Here is a 16191-nt window from a genome sequence, read left to right as displayed (position 1 = left end):
ATCTGCAGACCAGTCCACTTCGTCACAACTTTTTTAAGGTGCTTCGCCATCTTGAAGCTTACTACTGAATAATCAGCGCCGGTGTCGACTAAGGCATTCAGCTCGCATCCGTCTAGTATCAACCGCAAATCTGACGTAATCGTTTCGTTCCTGCACCTGTAGACTGGAATTATCTCGTCACCGCACTGGAATCGCGTTGGAGGATGTTCGAAACTCTGGTTATCAGCGGCCTCACCTCCACAGGTCGCTTGCTTCAGTTTTCCTGGTGTGGACTTGGTGAACGACGCCTAGGCAATCTTGGAGACGCGCGTGGGCTAGGCGATCGGTAGCGCATGGGCGACGGTGCCCGTGGTTGATGGTGGCGAGGAGTAACGGGGCTTTGGCGCGTCGACAAGTATTCTTCGATCTCCGCTGGCCGTTCACCGTTTCGGGGGCATGGTGCGCTTAAGGGAAAACCCCTTAACCCAACTTGACGGTACGGGCAGAACCTATACAGGTGACCCGCTTCTCCGCAGTGGAAACACAGAGGCCTGCGCTCGTGGTCACGCCAGACGTCACTTTTGCGGGGCCTTTGTTCCGCAAAACGAGGTGCACTACGTGCTAAAGGCTGATAGGCAGCCGGTGGTTCCAGTAGACAAGGTGCACTGCGTACTGTCGACGGGTAGGGAACGGTCGTCGCAACTGCTCCACTACTGTGTACCGCGGGTTGCCTGAGTACGTCGGCGTACGTTGGGGTGCGCCGCGTTGGCTGTGGCTCGCGCTCTGGATCCCGTATGACGTTCCTGAGTTCGTCCCGGACAACGTCGACGATAGATCGCGCAGCTGGAGCCTGAGGTATCTGCAACTTGTTGAGCTCTTCCCTGATCACTGACCGGACAAGCTCCCACAAGGCTTCCAGGTCGTTTGGCAGGCCTCCAGGGAAGACATGGACAGGTGCGCAGCTTGCCTCACAGTTGTATTGCCGAGCCCGCTGTTCCAGCGTCTTTTCGATAGTCGTTGCTTCACATCTGAACTTGGCGACCGTGCGCGGTGGGTTGCGGACGAGAACTGCGAAGAGTTCCTGCTTTACTCCACGCATGAGATGGCGCAGCTTCTTATCTTCACTCATGGTGGGATCAGCACGCTTGAACAGGCGGGACATGTCCTCGATGTACATCGCCACGTTCTCGTTTGTGAGCTGGTTCCTGGCTTGAAGTGCGATTTCCGCCTTTTCTTTACGATCCGTGCTGGCGTAGGTTGCTAGCAGTTGTCGTCGAAATTCCTCCCAAGAGGTCAAAGAGGGTTCGTGGTTTTCATACCACGTTTTTGCGAAGTCTTCCAACGCGAAATATACGTTACGGAGCTTCTGTCTTTCATTCCATTCATTAAAGCTCGCCACTCTCTCGAACAGTTCCAACCAATCTTCCACGTCTTCGAACGAGTCACCATGGAATGTTGGCAGCTTGCGAGGTTGGCTTATGACTAGCTGTGCCGGTGTTACCTGGGTAGTCATTGTGGCGGCGTCCGTTGTGGGAGTTTCTCTTGGCAAGAAGAGAAGAGGGCCGAATTCGGGCGAGTCACCTCGAAGACGGCGGCTGGTCCGCTGGTGTACAGGTGTCAGTTCCACGGGATGGACTCGCGGGTTGTCAGGGCTACGCTGACTTTCGTTCGTGGGGCTTCGACTCATACCCAGCACCTCCACCAGAAATGTAACGATGTTAGTAAAACAAGGATATTTATTAAAGGCGAACTTGTGCCCACTAGTAAAAGTCACTGAGGTTGTGCAGAAATCCGCGGCAGTCGCGTTCTCAAGCTGGGCTCGAACCGTCTTCCTCTTCTCCTCGCATGACACCTCGTGCGCGTGGCGCATGCGAGCCGGGTCCAACTGGCTGCCCGTGCCACGACTATCGCTGCCTGTTGTTGCTGAACAACGCCACTGTACGGCGTGCACAGTGCCCAGTGCAAAGGGCGCGCAACTTGAATGTTACCAAGTTTGTCGTGGCAATATATATTAGGTATTAGTGTATTTTAGCTTACTGATGATGCCCACGAACTACAAAACTAGTGACATGCCCGCCTGCGTGTCGTGATTACACTGCTCCCCAACGTTCATCGCACAAATAGCCATAGGCGCGCTACCACTTAAAAGACGACAGGGCAACCACGTAGGCGTCCGCTGTGCCGTTTATGCCAGCAATGTGCTCCCCTCGCAAAAGTTCATTATAGCGATAAGCAGACGCAGTGGTTATCGCTTGTGCTGCCGGAAGAAACAGGTCCGTCATTTCGCGATAGCTGTAAGCAAATTTAACATCCCTAAATAAAGAAAACTCAGTCTTCAGAAGGTTGAAAATGGTGGATTAAGAGTATCATTAATGACCAGACGCAGTCTTTCACTGAATTTACGTTTATTTTTCATGTGCTTACACAGCAAGCGCTCTAAGAGGTCGCCTTCTGCAGCGATACAACACTGGGACCTTCTGAAAACATTCGCTGTCGCTGCCTTGAGCACCATCGGTGAAATGCTGTGGCAGACTTCAACTGTATTCTCCTGTAAGGCTTCTGGAGTCGTCGTTTCCGTTGTGTATACGTGATCCTTAATATAGCCCCAGAAGAAAAAGTCAAGAGGGTTGAGGTCGGATGACATTGCCAGCCACAGCACAGGCCCATTTCTCCCTATCCATTGCCCTGGGAAATTAACATCAAGGCTTGCTCGTGCTTGACTGGCCCCGTCGTGCTGACACCACATTGCGTGAAGTTGGGCTAGTGGCATGTTGCAGCAGAAGTCTTCAACCTGCCCTTTGAGGAACTGACATACGTCTTGCCGGTCAGAGTGTTGTTAAAAACATTGGGCCAATGACTGTACTCTCATATATTCCGCACCAAACGTTAAAAGACCACTGATATTGGTGGCGGGATATTCCTAGCCAGTGTGGATTTTGCTCACTTCTATAGTGTGCGTTGAGGATATTTACTTCGCAATTTCAGGAAAAGTTAATCTCGTCAGTCTGGATACCTTGGTGAGAAAGTCAGAATCCTGCTCCTCCTGAATCAAAATCCAATTCGCAAAGTTGAGTCTCTTTTGAAGATCCCTTGACTCCAGGCATTGATGCAACTGCAGGTGATAAGGATGCAGTCCAGCTGTTTTCAAAATCATCCAGGCAGTTGTGTTGGACACACCGAGCTGTGTGCTCACGCTGCGCGTGCTAGCGTGTGGATTAGCTACTATGAAAGACAAAACGTTGGAATGAACCTCATTATTTATGACTCAAGCTCTCGGCCTCTTTCTTGTGAAGCTGCCGGTTTGCTTCAGCGACTCGTAGGTGTTGAATATTGTCATCGGGCTCAGTCGCGTACCCGGGTGCCAGCTTCGAAATACTCTTGTAGCCTGCCGTCTCTGTCTTCTTGCAGCTACTAGGGCAAGGATCATGTTTGCTTTTTCCTTGTTGGAAAAAGGCATCACAAAATTGCTCACACTTTAGCTTCTGATGCACTATAGTCTGTTTATCGCTGTCTGGAATTACCACATACCACTACAACCACGTCCATCGGTCGCATTACACAGCACAGGAGATAACGGTTGCTAGCTTAAATCGAACAGCCAACGCTTGCCTTGCTGCTCTGTCGCTTTTTAAGTGGCAGTTAGTGCACCTATGGCTGTTTGTGTGTGGAAAGCCTTGGGAGCAGTGCAATCACAACACGCAAGCGGGCATGTCATGTTGTGTTTTTTGTATTTCGCGGGAATCCGCAGTGAGCTTCACAGATCACAGAATCCTAAGGCCCGCACCCCCCCTCCCTCCACTCCCCCGATGCATCGCGCGCGACGGAAGGCGGCGCACTTCCTTCCCGCTTTTCTCCGTTGTGCACACAAGGCTGACCAACCATCGTTGGCTCCCCCCTCCCCCCCCCCCCACTACGCTTCCACTTGCACATACAGCATGCGGCATGCAGCATACAGCATACAGCATGCCCTTGGACTTCATACGGAACATGACGGCGACGACAGGAATTGCTATATGACAGGAACCTAATTGCTATCGCAATAATCTAGTAAGATTACCTGGCAAGTGAAGAGTCCCATGGCCCATTACTTTTCCCAAAAGTAGTAACAAAATCTAACTTTCAGCATGCGACAATTCGCTGCGCGGCAACAATTTCTTTTTGTGTGTGTGTGTGGGGGGGGGGGGGCACCGAAATGAAGAAAGGCAAAGGAAAACATCTTGGCCACAATCAAATGCCTACTTGGGGCACCTAATGTAGCTACCTAAGGAATATCCAAGAAAACGCGAGACGCTTGGTCTGCAGAGAACCATATGCATGCTGCTCGTTATCCTACACTGGCGAAATAAGACTTTCTGTAGGCGTTGCGATAACGTCGTAACGATGGTGATGCCATCAAGCGAACGTGTTGCAATCTGTCAAGTCCCCAGAATGGTGACGGCAAGCGACCATTGCTTCTTTTTCTCGTCTGCTAGCCAGAAAGCGTCCAAAACTCTCCGAGGCCAAAATCCGCTTGGCCATAGAAAAACAAACGCGCACCGTGTGCCGCGCGGTTGTCAGGGCAACACATGAAAAACGCATGACCTCTGGCTGGCTCTGGTAGCCCGCAGGTAGCGAGAACAAAAAATGAGAGGCTCAATGTTCCTCGCGAATAAAATTCAAAGTAGAAAAAATAAATAAGAACACAGTTACCTTTGCTGGCTTTAGTGTCTTGACATGTGTGGATGCCTTGGCGCAGGTGAAAAAGATGTTGATATTGTTTTCTGTGACGATGACAAATATGAACCATCACAACGCTTTGTCTCATCGGACCTCGTCTCATTGGACCTCGTCTCATCGGACTTCGTCTCATCTGACCTTGCCAACTTGTCTGATAGCGTGTTGAGTTGGCTTGTTTCGTTCAATGGTCTGATGTACGACTTTAGAAAAGTAACTGCAGCTTTGGCATCAAATGTTAATAAGAACAATAAACCTACAAAGATCCGGAAACGAAAACGTAAAGCATGACTTTGGAAATGTCAATGCACCTCTAAACGTTTCTTATTTGAAATCCACGCGCTCCGTAGATTCTGCGGCCTCTGCGAGATGCCGCGGCAGGCCCGCTTGCCATCAAAGTGCCCTTGAAACTTTATGTTATGACATTGCAGACATGAATATTATATGCAAATCATGCAAAAAGGAGATAAGCACGCTTGAACATCTGCTCTGGGAGTGTGGGTCGCTCGGCCCTGGCATTTCCCGGAATCTGTTTTTAGGAATGATCAGATCTCTAGATCGTATCCCTCAAGTCCTGGCTGTCCAGTACGCCCGTGATAGGGCTAGGATGCTTGATGTCCCAACATGGGACTAGCCAAGCAGGTGGCAACACATTGTACAGGACAAGAATAAAGTTTTTTCCTCCTCCTGCTCCTCCTGTGCTCTGATAGGGCTGCTTGCGTTATGCGACTCCAGGTGCATGGGCGTCGCCACAAAATCCAGCCTGAGTTCACAATCTTCGTGCCGAAATTTTTTTGGTGGGGCGCGAAAAATACATTCTAGAGAAAATACAGAATGATTTCCGGCGCCGTGGGTTGTTTTGGTTGGCGGTGCATCACAGCACGAAAAAATTTGTGGGGGGTGGGGGGTGGGGGTGAAGCCCCATAAGACCCCCCCCCCCTGACTACGCCCCTGGTATGTTCATAGGATAGCCCACAATATGAAAAAGGTGGCAAACAGACACGGCGTCCCAGTCGTGTTTTCGGCTCCTCCAAAACAAGCAGAGCTCTGCGCCCATGTCGCGAGCGAGGGTACGAGGAGCAGCTGCACCAAAAAACATGGAAAGCAGTTTGTGAAGTGCTGCACCGGTGTGGTACGTGAAATACCTTTGACCTGCGGGAAAATTTATGTGGGCCAAACGGGTAGATGCGTGAATGACCGTGCAGCTCAGCACGTGCAGTCGCTGAAAGACGGAGATAGGTGCGAATCTTTCGCAACATTGTGCAACTTGCACTGCGTGTGACCGAGCGGCAGAACATTCGCCACGAAAACAATGCCAGTCTGCAAGAAGTGTGAACCATGGTTCAGAGAGATAAAGATTCTTGGCACAAGCAGGGAAACAAAGGCACGTGAGGTTTTGGAAGCATTCCATATAAAGAAAAAAGGAAAAAACTGTGTTAGTGATACTTCCGTGACCCTATTCAAAAGCGAAATGTCCTATTTAGAACGGTTTGCCAGATGATGCATTATGGTCATTGTGCGCATGTCTGTGATTTTCCTTATATTTGCTGATTTTTTGGTGAATAAAAATAGATGAAGTTGGCGCTTGTCCTGTCCCTCTCGTGATCGTCTTAGTTGGAGCTGTTCCTTCCTAATTCTAATATTCATGTAACATCTCTATATTTTAAGCTGTAACCAGTGGTGTTTTTTAATGACAATTAATGATGTGTTTAAAACTAATTAACTGCCCAGATATTTAGCTAATTTTTGCACTAGTCAGTACTTAGTGCATTATCCACTCACGCAGACTGGCTGGGATGAAATAGGAGCAGAAAAACAGATGCAGATTTCATGCACCATGGAAGTTGATGCAAGTGAAGCATTGTTTTGACCTGCTAAACTTGTCAATATATATAGTTTTACTAGTGCAACTGAGAATTTCTCACGGAGTGCTAGCTTCCATATAGCAATGGTAAGAATTAACCATTACTTGCTTTTATGCACAAGTCATGATGATATATTTTTTTGTGTTGCTGTAGTATCACTGATCCCATTAACAAACACAGCATGCGCATCTGGTGACGCATTACTCCCTTCTTTCATTAGTGCCATTGCAGCAGTGCACCAAATAAATTGTTAATGAGCTCCTCAGTTTATTATATAGGGAAGGGCATTATATGCACGAATCAACTCGTTTAAGTAAGCCTTTTTTTTACTGATATTCCATTTTGCTTAGAAATAAACGTTTTTGCCATTTGATTCAATATTTGAAGGGGGTCTTTATTGAGTATTCATATTTAATAAATACTGCAGTGGTGGCGTGCAAGAGATCCGTAATCGAATCCCGGTGCCGCGCATTTTCCCACCGGACCTAAAAAAAAAAAAGAAATCTGCGTGTTGATAAAATTGCATAAACAGGCCTGGAGTGCGGCCTGATCCAGGTGACCAGAACCGGTAACGCACTCCCTCACCAGAGAAGAATTGGCCACCCTGGTGCAGTACTAGGCCACAACCTCCTCTATGAACACAACAATCAAACCCCGGCCCTCAGTCCGCAGCAGCTGCGAAGCAACTGACCGCGGTGGCGGTCAGACCTGCGACCCAGCAGAGGGTGCTAAGAATCCCTGGCTCCGGACAGGCCGCCATTGTTTAACGCTAGAATGTTATCTAATGAGGCGAGTCTAGCGCTATTGGAGGAATTAGAGGGCAGTAAATGGGATATAATAGGGCTCAGTGAAGTTAGGAGGCCAAAAGAAGCATATACAGTGCTAACAAGCGGGCACGTCCTGTGCTACCGGGGCTTAGCGGAGAGACGAGAACTAGGAGTCGGATTCCTGACTATAAGAATATAGCTGGTAACATACAGGAATTCTATAGCATTAACGAGAGGGTGGCAGGTCTTGTTCTGAAACTTAATAAGAGGTACAAAATGAAGGTTGTACAGGTCTACGCCCCTACATCCAGTCATGATCACCAGGAAGCCAAACCTTCTATGAAGACGTGGAATCGGTGATGGGTAAGGTCAAAACAAAATACACTGTACTGATGGGTGACTTCAATGCCAAGGTTAGCAAGAAGCAGGCTGGAGACAAGGCAGTGGGGGAATATGGTATAGGCACTAGGAATAGCAGGGGAGAGTTATTAGTAGAGTTTGCGGAACAGAATAATATGCGGATAATGAATACCTTCTTCCACAAGCGGGATAGCTGAAAGTGGATGTGCAATAGAAGTTGGTGGTAACTCCGTTAGACAGGATACCAGTAAGCTATCGCAGGAGATGAAAGATCTGATCATGAAACGCCAATGTATGAAAGCCTCTAACTTCGAAAGTTCTGCCAGTTCTATTCTAGCTGTAGGGTTAATCAACAAGCGTAAGACAGCTGATATAAGGATGCATAATATGGATAGAATTGAACATGCTCTCAGGAACGGAGGAAGCCTAAAAGCAGTGAAGAAACTAGGAATTGGCAAGAATCAGATGTATGCGTTAAGAGACAAAGCCGGCAATATCATTACTAATATGGATGAGATAGTTCAAGTGGCTGAGGAGTTCTATAGAGATTTATACAGTACCAGTGGCATCCACGACGATAATGGAAGAGAGAAAAGTCTAGAGGAATTCGAAATCTGACAGGTAATGCCGGAAGAAGTAAAGAAAGCCTTGGGAGCTATGCAAAGGGGGAAGACAGCTGGGGAGGATCAGGTAACAGCAGATTTGTTGAAGGATGGTGGGCAGATTGTTCTAGAGAAACTGGCCACCCTGTATACGCAATGCCTCATGACTTCGAGCGTACCGGAATCTTGGAAAAACGCTAATATAATCCTAATCCATAAGAAAGGGGACGCCAAAGACTTGAAAAATTATAGACCGATCAGCTTATTGTCCATTGCCTACAATGTATTTACTAAGGTAATTGCAAATACAATCGGGAACACCTTAGACTTCCGTCAACGAAACGACCAGGCAGGATTCCGTAAAGGCTACTCAACAATACACCATATTCACACTATCAATCAGGTGATAGAAAAATGTGTGGAATATAACCAACCTTTATATATAGCTTTCATTGATTATGAAAAAGCGTTTGATTCACTTGAAACCTCAGCAGTCATGGAGGCATTGCGGAATCACGGTGTAGACGAGCCGTTTGTAAAAATACTGAAAGATATCTATAGCGTCTCCGCAGCCACCGTAGTCCTCCATAAAGAAAGCAACAAAATCCCAATAAAGAAAGGCGTCGGGCAGGGGGATACGATCTCTCCAATGCTATTCACAGCGTGTTTACAGGAGGTAGCCAGAGACCTGGATTGGGAAGAATTGGTGATAAGAGTTAATGGAGAATGCCTTAGTAACTTGCGATTCGCTGATGATATTGCCTTGCTTAGTAACTCAGGGGACCAACTGCAATGCCTGCTCACTGACCTGGAGAGGCAAAAAATTAATCTACAGAAAACTAAAGTAATGTTTAACAGTCTCGGAAGAGAACAGCAGTTTACGATAGGTGGTGAGGCACTGGAAGTGGTAACGGAATACATATACTTAGGACAGGTAGTGACTGCGGATCCGGATCATGAGGCTGAAATAATCAGAAGAATAAGAATGGGCTGGGGTGCATTTGGCAGGCATTCTCAGATCATGAACAGCAGGTTGCCATTATCCCTCAAGAGAAAAGTTTATAACAGCTGTGTCTTACCAGTACTCACGTACGGGGCAGAAACCTGGAGGCTTACGAAAAGGGTTCTACTTAAATTGAGGACGACGCAACGAGCTATGGAAAGATGATAGGTGTAACATTAAGAGATAAGAAAATAGCAGATTGGGTGAGCGAACAAACGCAAGTTAATGATATCTTAGTTGAAATCAAGAAAAAGAAATAGGCATGAGCAGGACACGTAATGAGGAGGAAAGATAACCGATGGTCATTAAGAGTTACGGAATGGATTCCAAGGGAAGCATAGCAGAGGGCGGCGGGAAGTTAGGTGGGCGGATGAGTTTAAGAAGTTTGCTGGGACAACATGGCCACAATTAGTACATGACCGGGGTAGTTGGGGAAGTATGGGAGAGGCCTTTGCCCTGCAGTGGGCGTAACCAGACTGATAATGATGATGATGATGATGATGATGATGATGATGATGATTCAATTCAGGAATTTCACTTTCACCAGGTACTGCCACGCAGAAATGTCGCCTTGTGAGTCTTTGGTGCATTCATGTGTTTCTAAGCATCAGACACTTGCTGTCACGAGTGAGGAGTGTTAAAGCTGGAAATTAATTGTGTATTGGAAGCAGTGGCGTAGCTAGGTCGTCTGGCACCCGGGGCCCTTAGCTCTTCTGTACCCCCCCCCCCCCCCCCCCCTCGGGTGTAGTCGAGGAAGGTGAGGATATCGACAATTTTCGGGTGTCTTCAGACGTATGTGACACCCCCTCCTGGCCCCGTGCACCCGGGGCCCACGGCCCCCCGGCCCCCCCTGTTGCTACGCCACTGATTGGAAGCCTGTACCTGTGGCCTTATGGTTGGAGCATATCTTGTGACATTTTGATGCGAAAGCTTCAAATGGCTCACAGAGCAAAAAAGCCGATGTCTGTAGCAGCAAAACAGCACCTGAATTCTCATGGCTGCGACGCCATGTCATGAGCACCGCTCCATGGAGTTCTCATTGGCTGCTACGCCATGGCACGAGTGCACCTCAATGGAGTAGAGTGGGCGAGAGGGAACACCTGCTGCTGCAGTAGCGCGCCAGGTGCTGTGTGAGGGGAGAGGGCATTGCCACCACACCATGTCACCCTTGCTTTTGCTCTCAGATGCCTGTCTTATCCGTGTGTTTCTTGTACGTGCAAGCCCTTGCCTGCGTTCTAACTGTGCCTTGGTAAGGTCCAGTCAAAATGCGGCAAGCATCTCTACACGCTGTGGCATTCTCACCCGTGCTCTTGGGGCAAAGGAATGACAACACAGTGGTGCAAACAATCACAAGGGCATTTGTTGCACCTTTCGTAGACTAATGCCTGCTAGCTGAGTTTTGCTGACCCCAAAACATGCCGGTGGGCACGCGACAAATCGTGGAAGTCCAACTCATCGTGACCGGATAACGAGTGAATATGTTCGCCCCATGCTGTGCACCAACACCTGGTCGTTTGCGCGCACGGTCACGTGAACGGTGGCGCGTTCGAACGATCGTGTTCGTCCATTCCACGGTAGGTCTCGCGAGATGGTCCCGCAGAAGCATGGATTGGCGCATGCGCAGAACATCCGCCTGCTTGCCGACCCCGAGCCAAAGAGGAAGAGCCTTCTCATATTTTGCGTCCAAGTAACCCCACCGTTAAGTGGCGTTAGCAGAGCAACACTCGTGCCATCTCTTGTGCTACCCTGCAAGCATACCGACCGCCGCAGTAAAGCCACGCGGCGAAGCCGGATTACAGGAAACGGGAGCTATGTGAGAAAACAACATATCAGGGGACACATGAGAGTCTTGCATCTCCACAATGCTCACTTGCCTGTGAGGAGTTCATAATGTAATAACCTACAAGGGCACTGCAGCAGCTCTTGCAAGGTAACTTTATTGCACGAAAAATGCAACTTTATTTAGGCACAATGTTTTGCTTATCAGCACACTTGCAATAGGTCCAAAAAAGACGAACATGTGCAGTGTTGAGTCAATGTGCACTGCTGAGTCAATTCATGCTGTTCTCACATTCCTTCCCCTCGAGTAGTCAATGCCATAACGGTGCACAGGTCGATGTTCATGGGTAGACAGGTGGCATGCTTTCGAAGCTTCTGGCACAGGTGATCTTGGCACTATATTTTGTGTCGCTGGAAGCTTGAAGTAGGGGAATGAATGATTGGCTCGTGGTAGAGTCTCCCATGCTCTCCGCGTATGGTTGCGATGATGTCAGTGCACAGGACTGCCCGAAGTCTGTACTTCGTACACGACATGGCTAAGTGCCTTAGCACCTATGTGGCTAGCCACTTCAAACCATGAGAGAAGTTCCATACGTACGCGGGATCAACATATTGGAGTTTCTTCAAGGGTGGCTGCTTAGTACACCTGGAGTTGTCAACGTCGGGCTGCAGTCTTGATAAGGCAGAACGGAAACTCCTGTCCAGCATGAGTTCTACTGGCATTCTCCTGGTCTCAGAGTGTGGCGTGAAGTGCTTCTTGAATAAAAAGCGAGACTTTATACACTACTGTGCCCTGGCTCTGCTTTCGGAGTGTGCACTTTAGCTCGCAAACCATGTGCTTGGCCCTTCCATTGGTTGCGGCATGGTATGGCGCTGTATACATGTACTGGACACTGTTTTGTTTCAAGAAAGATCGCATTTCTTTGCTTTAAAGTGCTGTGTCATTATCAGACACCACCAACTTTGGAAATCTATACAAAGCAAACATTCTTCATGCGTTGTCATTATCAGACACCACCAACTTTAGCAATCTGTACAAGGCAAACATTTTTAATAGTTTTTCAATCACTGCTGATGAATGAAGCAATGGCATGATTTCAGTCTCTGCCCATTTTGATAGCACCATGACAACAAGAAAGAAGACATCCTTAACAAGCCCTACAAAATTTATGTGAATTCTGCTCCATGGACGTTCATGCTTTGTCCAGAAATGTACAGGCGTCTTGGGTATACTTTGCTTGTTCTCTTGGCATGGTTTGCAATTACAAACGAACTGTTCGATCCAGGCACCGATCTTTGGCCACCACACGTATGACCTTGCCAACGCTTTCATGGCTGATATGCCAGGGTGATTTGCATGCAGAGTGGTGAGAACGTATTTTTTTTTCGCAGTTCTTCTGGCAGTGTTACTTTGTTATCCCACTAGAGGAAGTTGTGGTGAAGAGACACTCCTGCATGCCTCACCTGAGAGGAGGCATATTCTGGAGGCACACCTTGTTCTGGCCAGCCGGCTATGACCCATTCCTTGACACAGGACAGACATGGGTCACGCAGAGTGGCTGATGCGACGTCTGCACTCACAGGAGGGTACTCCACTGCTTCTAGCAAAAGGATGTCGCCTGGAGGCTCGATGTCCTGCCGATCTCTGGGTGTTGGTAGCCTGCTCATACAGTCAGCATTACCATGATCTTGCCTCTTTCTATGCTCCAGCTTGTAGTAATAAGCAGATAACATCAAAGGCCAGCACAACATATTTGGTGACTGCACCACTGGGATCTGTTTCTCTTGTTGAAATATGCCTAGGAGTGGCTTATGATCAGTAAAGATGCAGAATTTTCGCCTGCAGAGGTACTGTTGAAATTGACAGATGCCATAGACAATAACCAGAGCCTTACGGTCAATCTGGGCATAATTGCATTTCGTCTTAGCGAGTGTTCTTCATGCGTAAACAACATGGGTGCTTGTGACCTTCAGCATTGCTGTTAGCTAATACAGCTCCCACTCCCACGGGTGATGCATCTCAAGAAAAAATTAATAGTGCATCAGGATTGAGGCGCGCTAAAGGTAACTCAAATGTGAGCAGCGTCTTTAGCCCTTCGAAGGCTCACTGCTGTTCTTTGCCCAACTTCCACGTACTGTTGCAGCCCAGTAGGTGGTACAACACTTCAGCAACTTCGGAACAACCCCTTAGGAAGCGATTGTAAAAATTTACCACACCTAGAAAGGCTTGCTGTTCCTTCTTGTTCTGTGGTGCAGGTGCTTGGGGAATAGCATCGACCTTAGCTTTTGACAGGTAGATGCCCCTTGCATCTATCCGGTGGTCCAAATATTCCAGGCTCTCTTTGAAGAACTGGCACTTGGTGCCTTGAACACGCAGTCCCACTTTTGACAGTCGGTTGAGCACCTCAGTGAGGACCTTGTGGTGCTTCTCTGCCGTTTCGCTGGCAACCAGGATGTTGTCGAGATATGCAGCTACCTGTGATAACTCTGCGCTGCTGAAGCATCATTCATGACAAGTTGCTGGTACCAGAAACTTTGGCTGGGCGTCCTGCTTCAGCTCGATGTGCACTGGCGTTAGGGCGGCACCTGGAAATCTGTCGCTAAAGATGTCTGGAAAGTTTTCGATAACGGCTTCTGCACTTTGGCTGATGCTGTGCAGCCCAGTTACATTGATGTGCGAAACCTTGAACCAATCACGGCCCAAAGGTGTGCTACCATTGTTCGGCAACTGGAAGTCTTGCTTTTTGAACATGACTGTAACTGTGGCTTTCCCAAGGACGTCCAGTACTTCCTTAATCCAGGTTATGAGCTGAGTGTCTGCTTCTTCAAGCTTAATGCTCGTTGCCACCTTCAGTTTCTTGAATGCATTTTGGCTGATAATTGATCTAGCTGCTCCTGAGTCCACTTCCATGGACACTCTTTTCCAATGCTCACGGTAACCATAAACTTGGGGCAACCGCTGGTCACTTGGCTAATACTTAGCAAGCAATCACACTCAGTTCGCGCTGAACTTGAGATATTTTCCAACTGCTGGTTTGCTTGCCCACTCCCTTTCTTTTCTTCCTGCATGCTTTGGCTAATTCATGAGAATCTCACGTAACCAAGTAACTTTTCCTAATTACTACGTTAACATCTCACTCGAATCAGTATCATGTTATAAGTACCTCGTAGTGCACATTACAAATAATCTCTCATGGAAGCGACATATTGAACATAATACATCCAAAGCTAATCGCATGCTGGGCTACCTTAAGCGCAATTTCCTGCTGGCACCTTCTGCTCTAAAGCAACAGCTATATGTCACCTACATTCAACCTAACGTAGAATATGCATTGTCAATATGGGACCCTCATAAATAAGCACTAATTAACACCTTAGAAGCTGTACAGAATCATTCTGTTAGTTTTATTCTTAACAATTACCAGCGCACAGCTACCATAACTAGCATGAAACTTGCCCTCAAGATATATCCCCTTACCAAATGCAGAAAAATTACTCGCTTTTGTTTGTTCCATAAAATATAGCATTCAATTTGCACGCTCAAATCACGCTCTATCGAACCAGCCTCTTTTACTTCTGCACGCTTGGACCATTGTCACAAAGGGAACATCCCATCCCACAAAACGTCTACCTATGGTAACTCGTTTCATCCAAAAACATGCCAGGAATGGAATCGCCTACTGGATCTGCTAGTCTGTATTGCTAACACTGATGACTTCCGTAAGGCACTTACTTATGTTATCTAGTATACCTTGACTTTAATATATTTCCACGTGTTGTGACTGACCGTGTGCTCGTTGGTGCTCTTCGTAATACTGCTCCGTAAAAGGCTTTGAAGTGCGACACCGGCATGGCTAAACACGATTGTTTGGACACGCTTATGTTTGTGGGACCGTACCCGTGAATGACGGGCATTTTGGTCCGACGTGGGTGAACATTGCTCATGTGCCGAGTCAAACTTCGGCAATTTGTTGACATGGTCCATTGTGGAATCTGTATTCCTTGTATTTTGGCAAGCTGGCATTCTTGTATAAAAGGAGCACTATACGCTATTTTTGTACGCTTGCACGGTTACCTCCTGTGTTACCGAGAGCACTTTAGATCTCGCATTTGAGTTTGTGTTAAGCCCCGACTGAGCCTTCTGGCGAGAGCCCAACCAGTGGCTGATTAAGTAGGTGATACAAAGTAATGAGCCCCAGTTGATTCTGAATACAGATTTTCGCGGATGTGTCCATGTGTCCATGCAAAGACCAATGTTGATGCGACTGTGATGGTTCTGGAAATGCACTGTAATTTTTTGGAGTGAGGTGTTAGATATGCTGAGCTGAAACAGTCTTTTTAACTCGGTGCACCTGTTGTCATTTTGTTCCAATCCTTTTGTTGCTTAAATCAGTGCCTCCTCTAAAAGATGCCTGCTTACGTCCATATCACGGTGCGATTACATGAATGCGTGGGCCAATCTCGGAGATAGTCCAATATCGGGCGAACCCGCAGTCAAGCACTTCGCCAACTTCCAAAAATAAGTTTACTATCTTGGGTCTGAATAGAACCACATAAATTCGGCGTTGCCAGCGAAACACTACACACGTTATACACACACACACACACACACACACACACACACACACACACACACACACACACACACACACACACACACACACACACACACACACACACACACACACACACACACACACACACACACACACACACACACACACACACACACACACACACACACACACACACACACACACACACACACACACACACACACACACACACACACACACACACACACACACACACACACACACACACACACACACACACACACACACACACACACACACACACACACACATATATATATATATATACACACACGTATATATATATATATAAAGTGCACTTAGTGTAGCAAGTTGGCCGTCATGTGCTTAGTTTGTTTTAAATCCTGTTTGATGAATAATGAGAGGGGAAAAGAGTAGCAACGGCGCCTGTGCACTTGGCCTGTGCTTCTGTGGTTATAACGTCGTGCACGTTGGGAGTGCGGGGACAGAGGCGGCGCTTGTATGAAAAAGAAAATGTATGGTTTCAGATTGTATGCAGTCCGTGTA

The 16191-nt window shown here is 47.6% G+C and overlaps 1 protein-coding gene across 3 annotated transcripts in view; it reads left to right on the top strand.

Moving 5' to 3' along the window:
• LOC135909205 (nuclear pore membrane glycoprotein 210-like) overlaps positions 1–16191 on the top strand; it is a 286256-nt gene that overhangs the window by 64622 nt on the left and 205443 nt on the right. The window lies entirely within an intron of this gene.

This window comes from Dermacentor albipictus, chromosome 9 (assembly GCF_038994185.2).
Source record: "Dermacentor albipictus isolate Rhodes 1998 colony chromosome 9, USDA_Dalb.pri_finalv2, whole genome shotgun sequence".
Taxonomy (NCBI): Eukaryota; Metazoa; Arthropoda; class Arachnida; order Ixodida; family Ixodidae; genus Dermacentor; species Dermacentor albipictus.
This window is presented reverse-complemented; position numbering and strand designations above follow the sequence as displayed.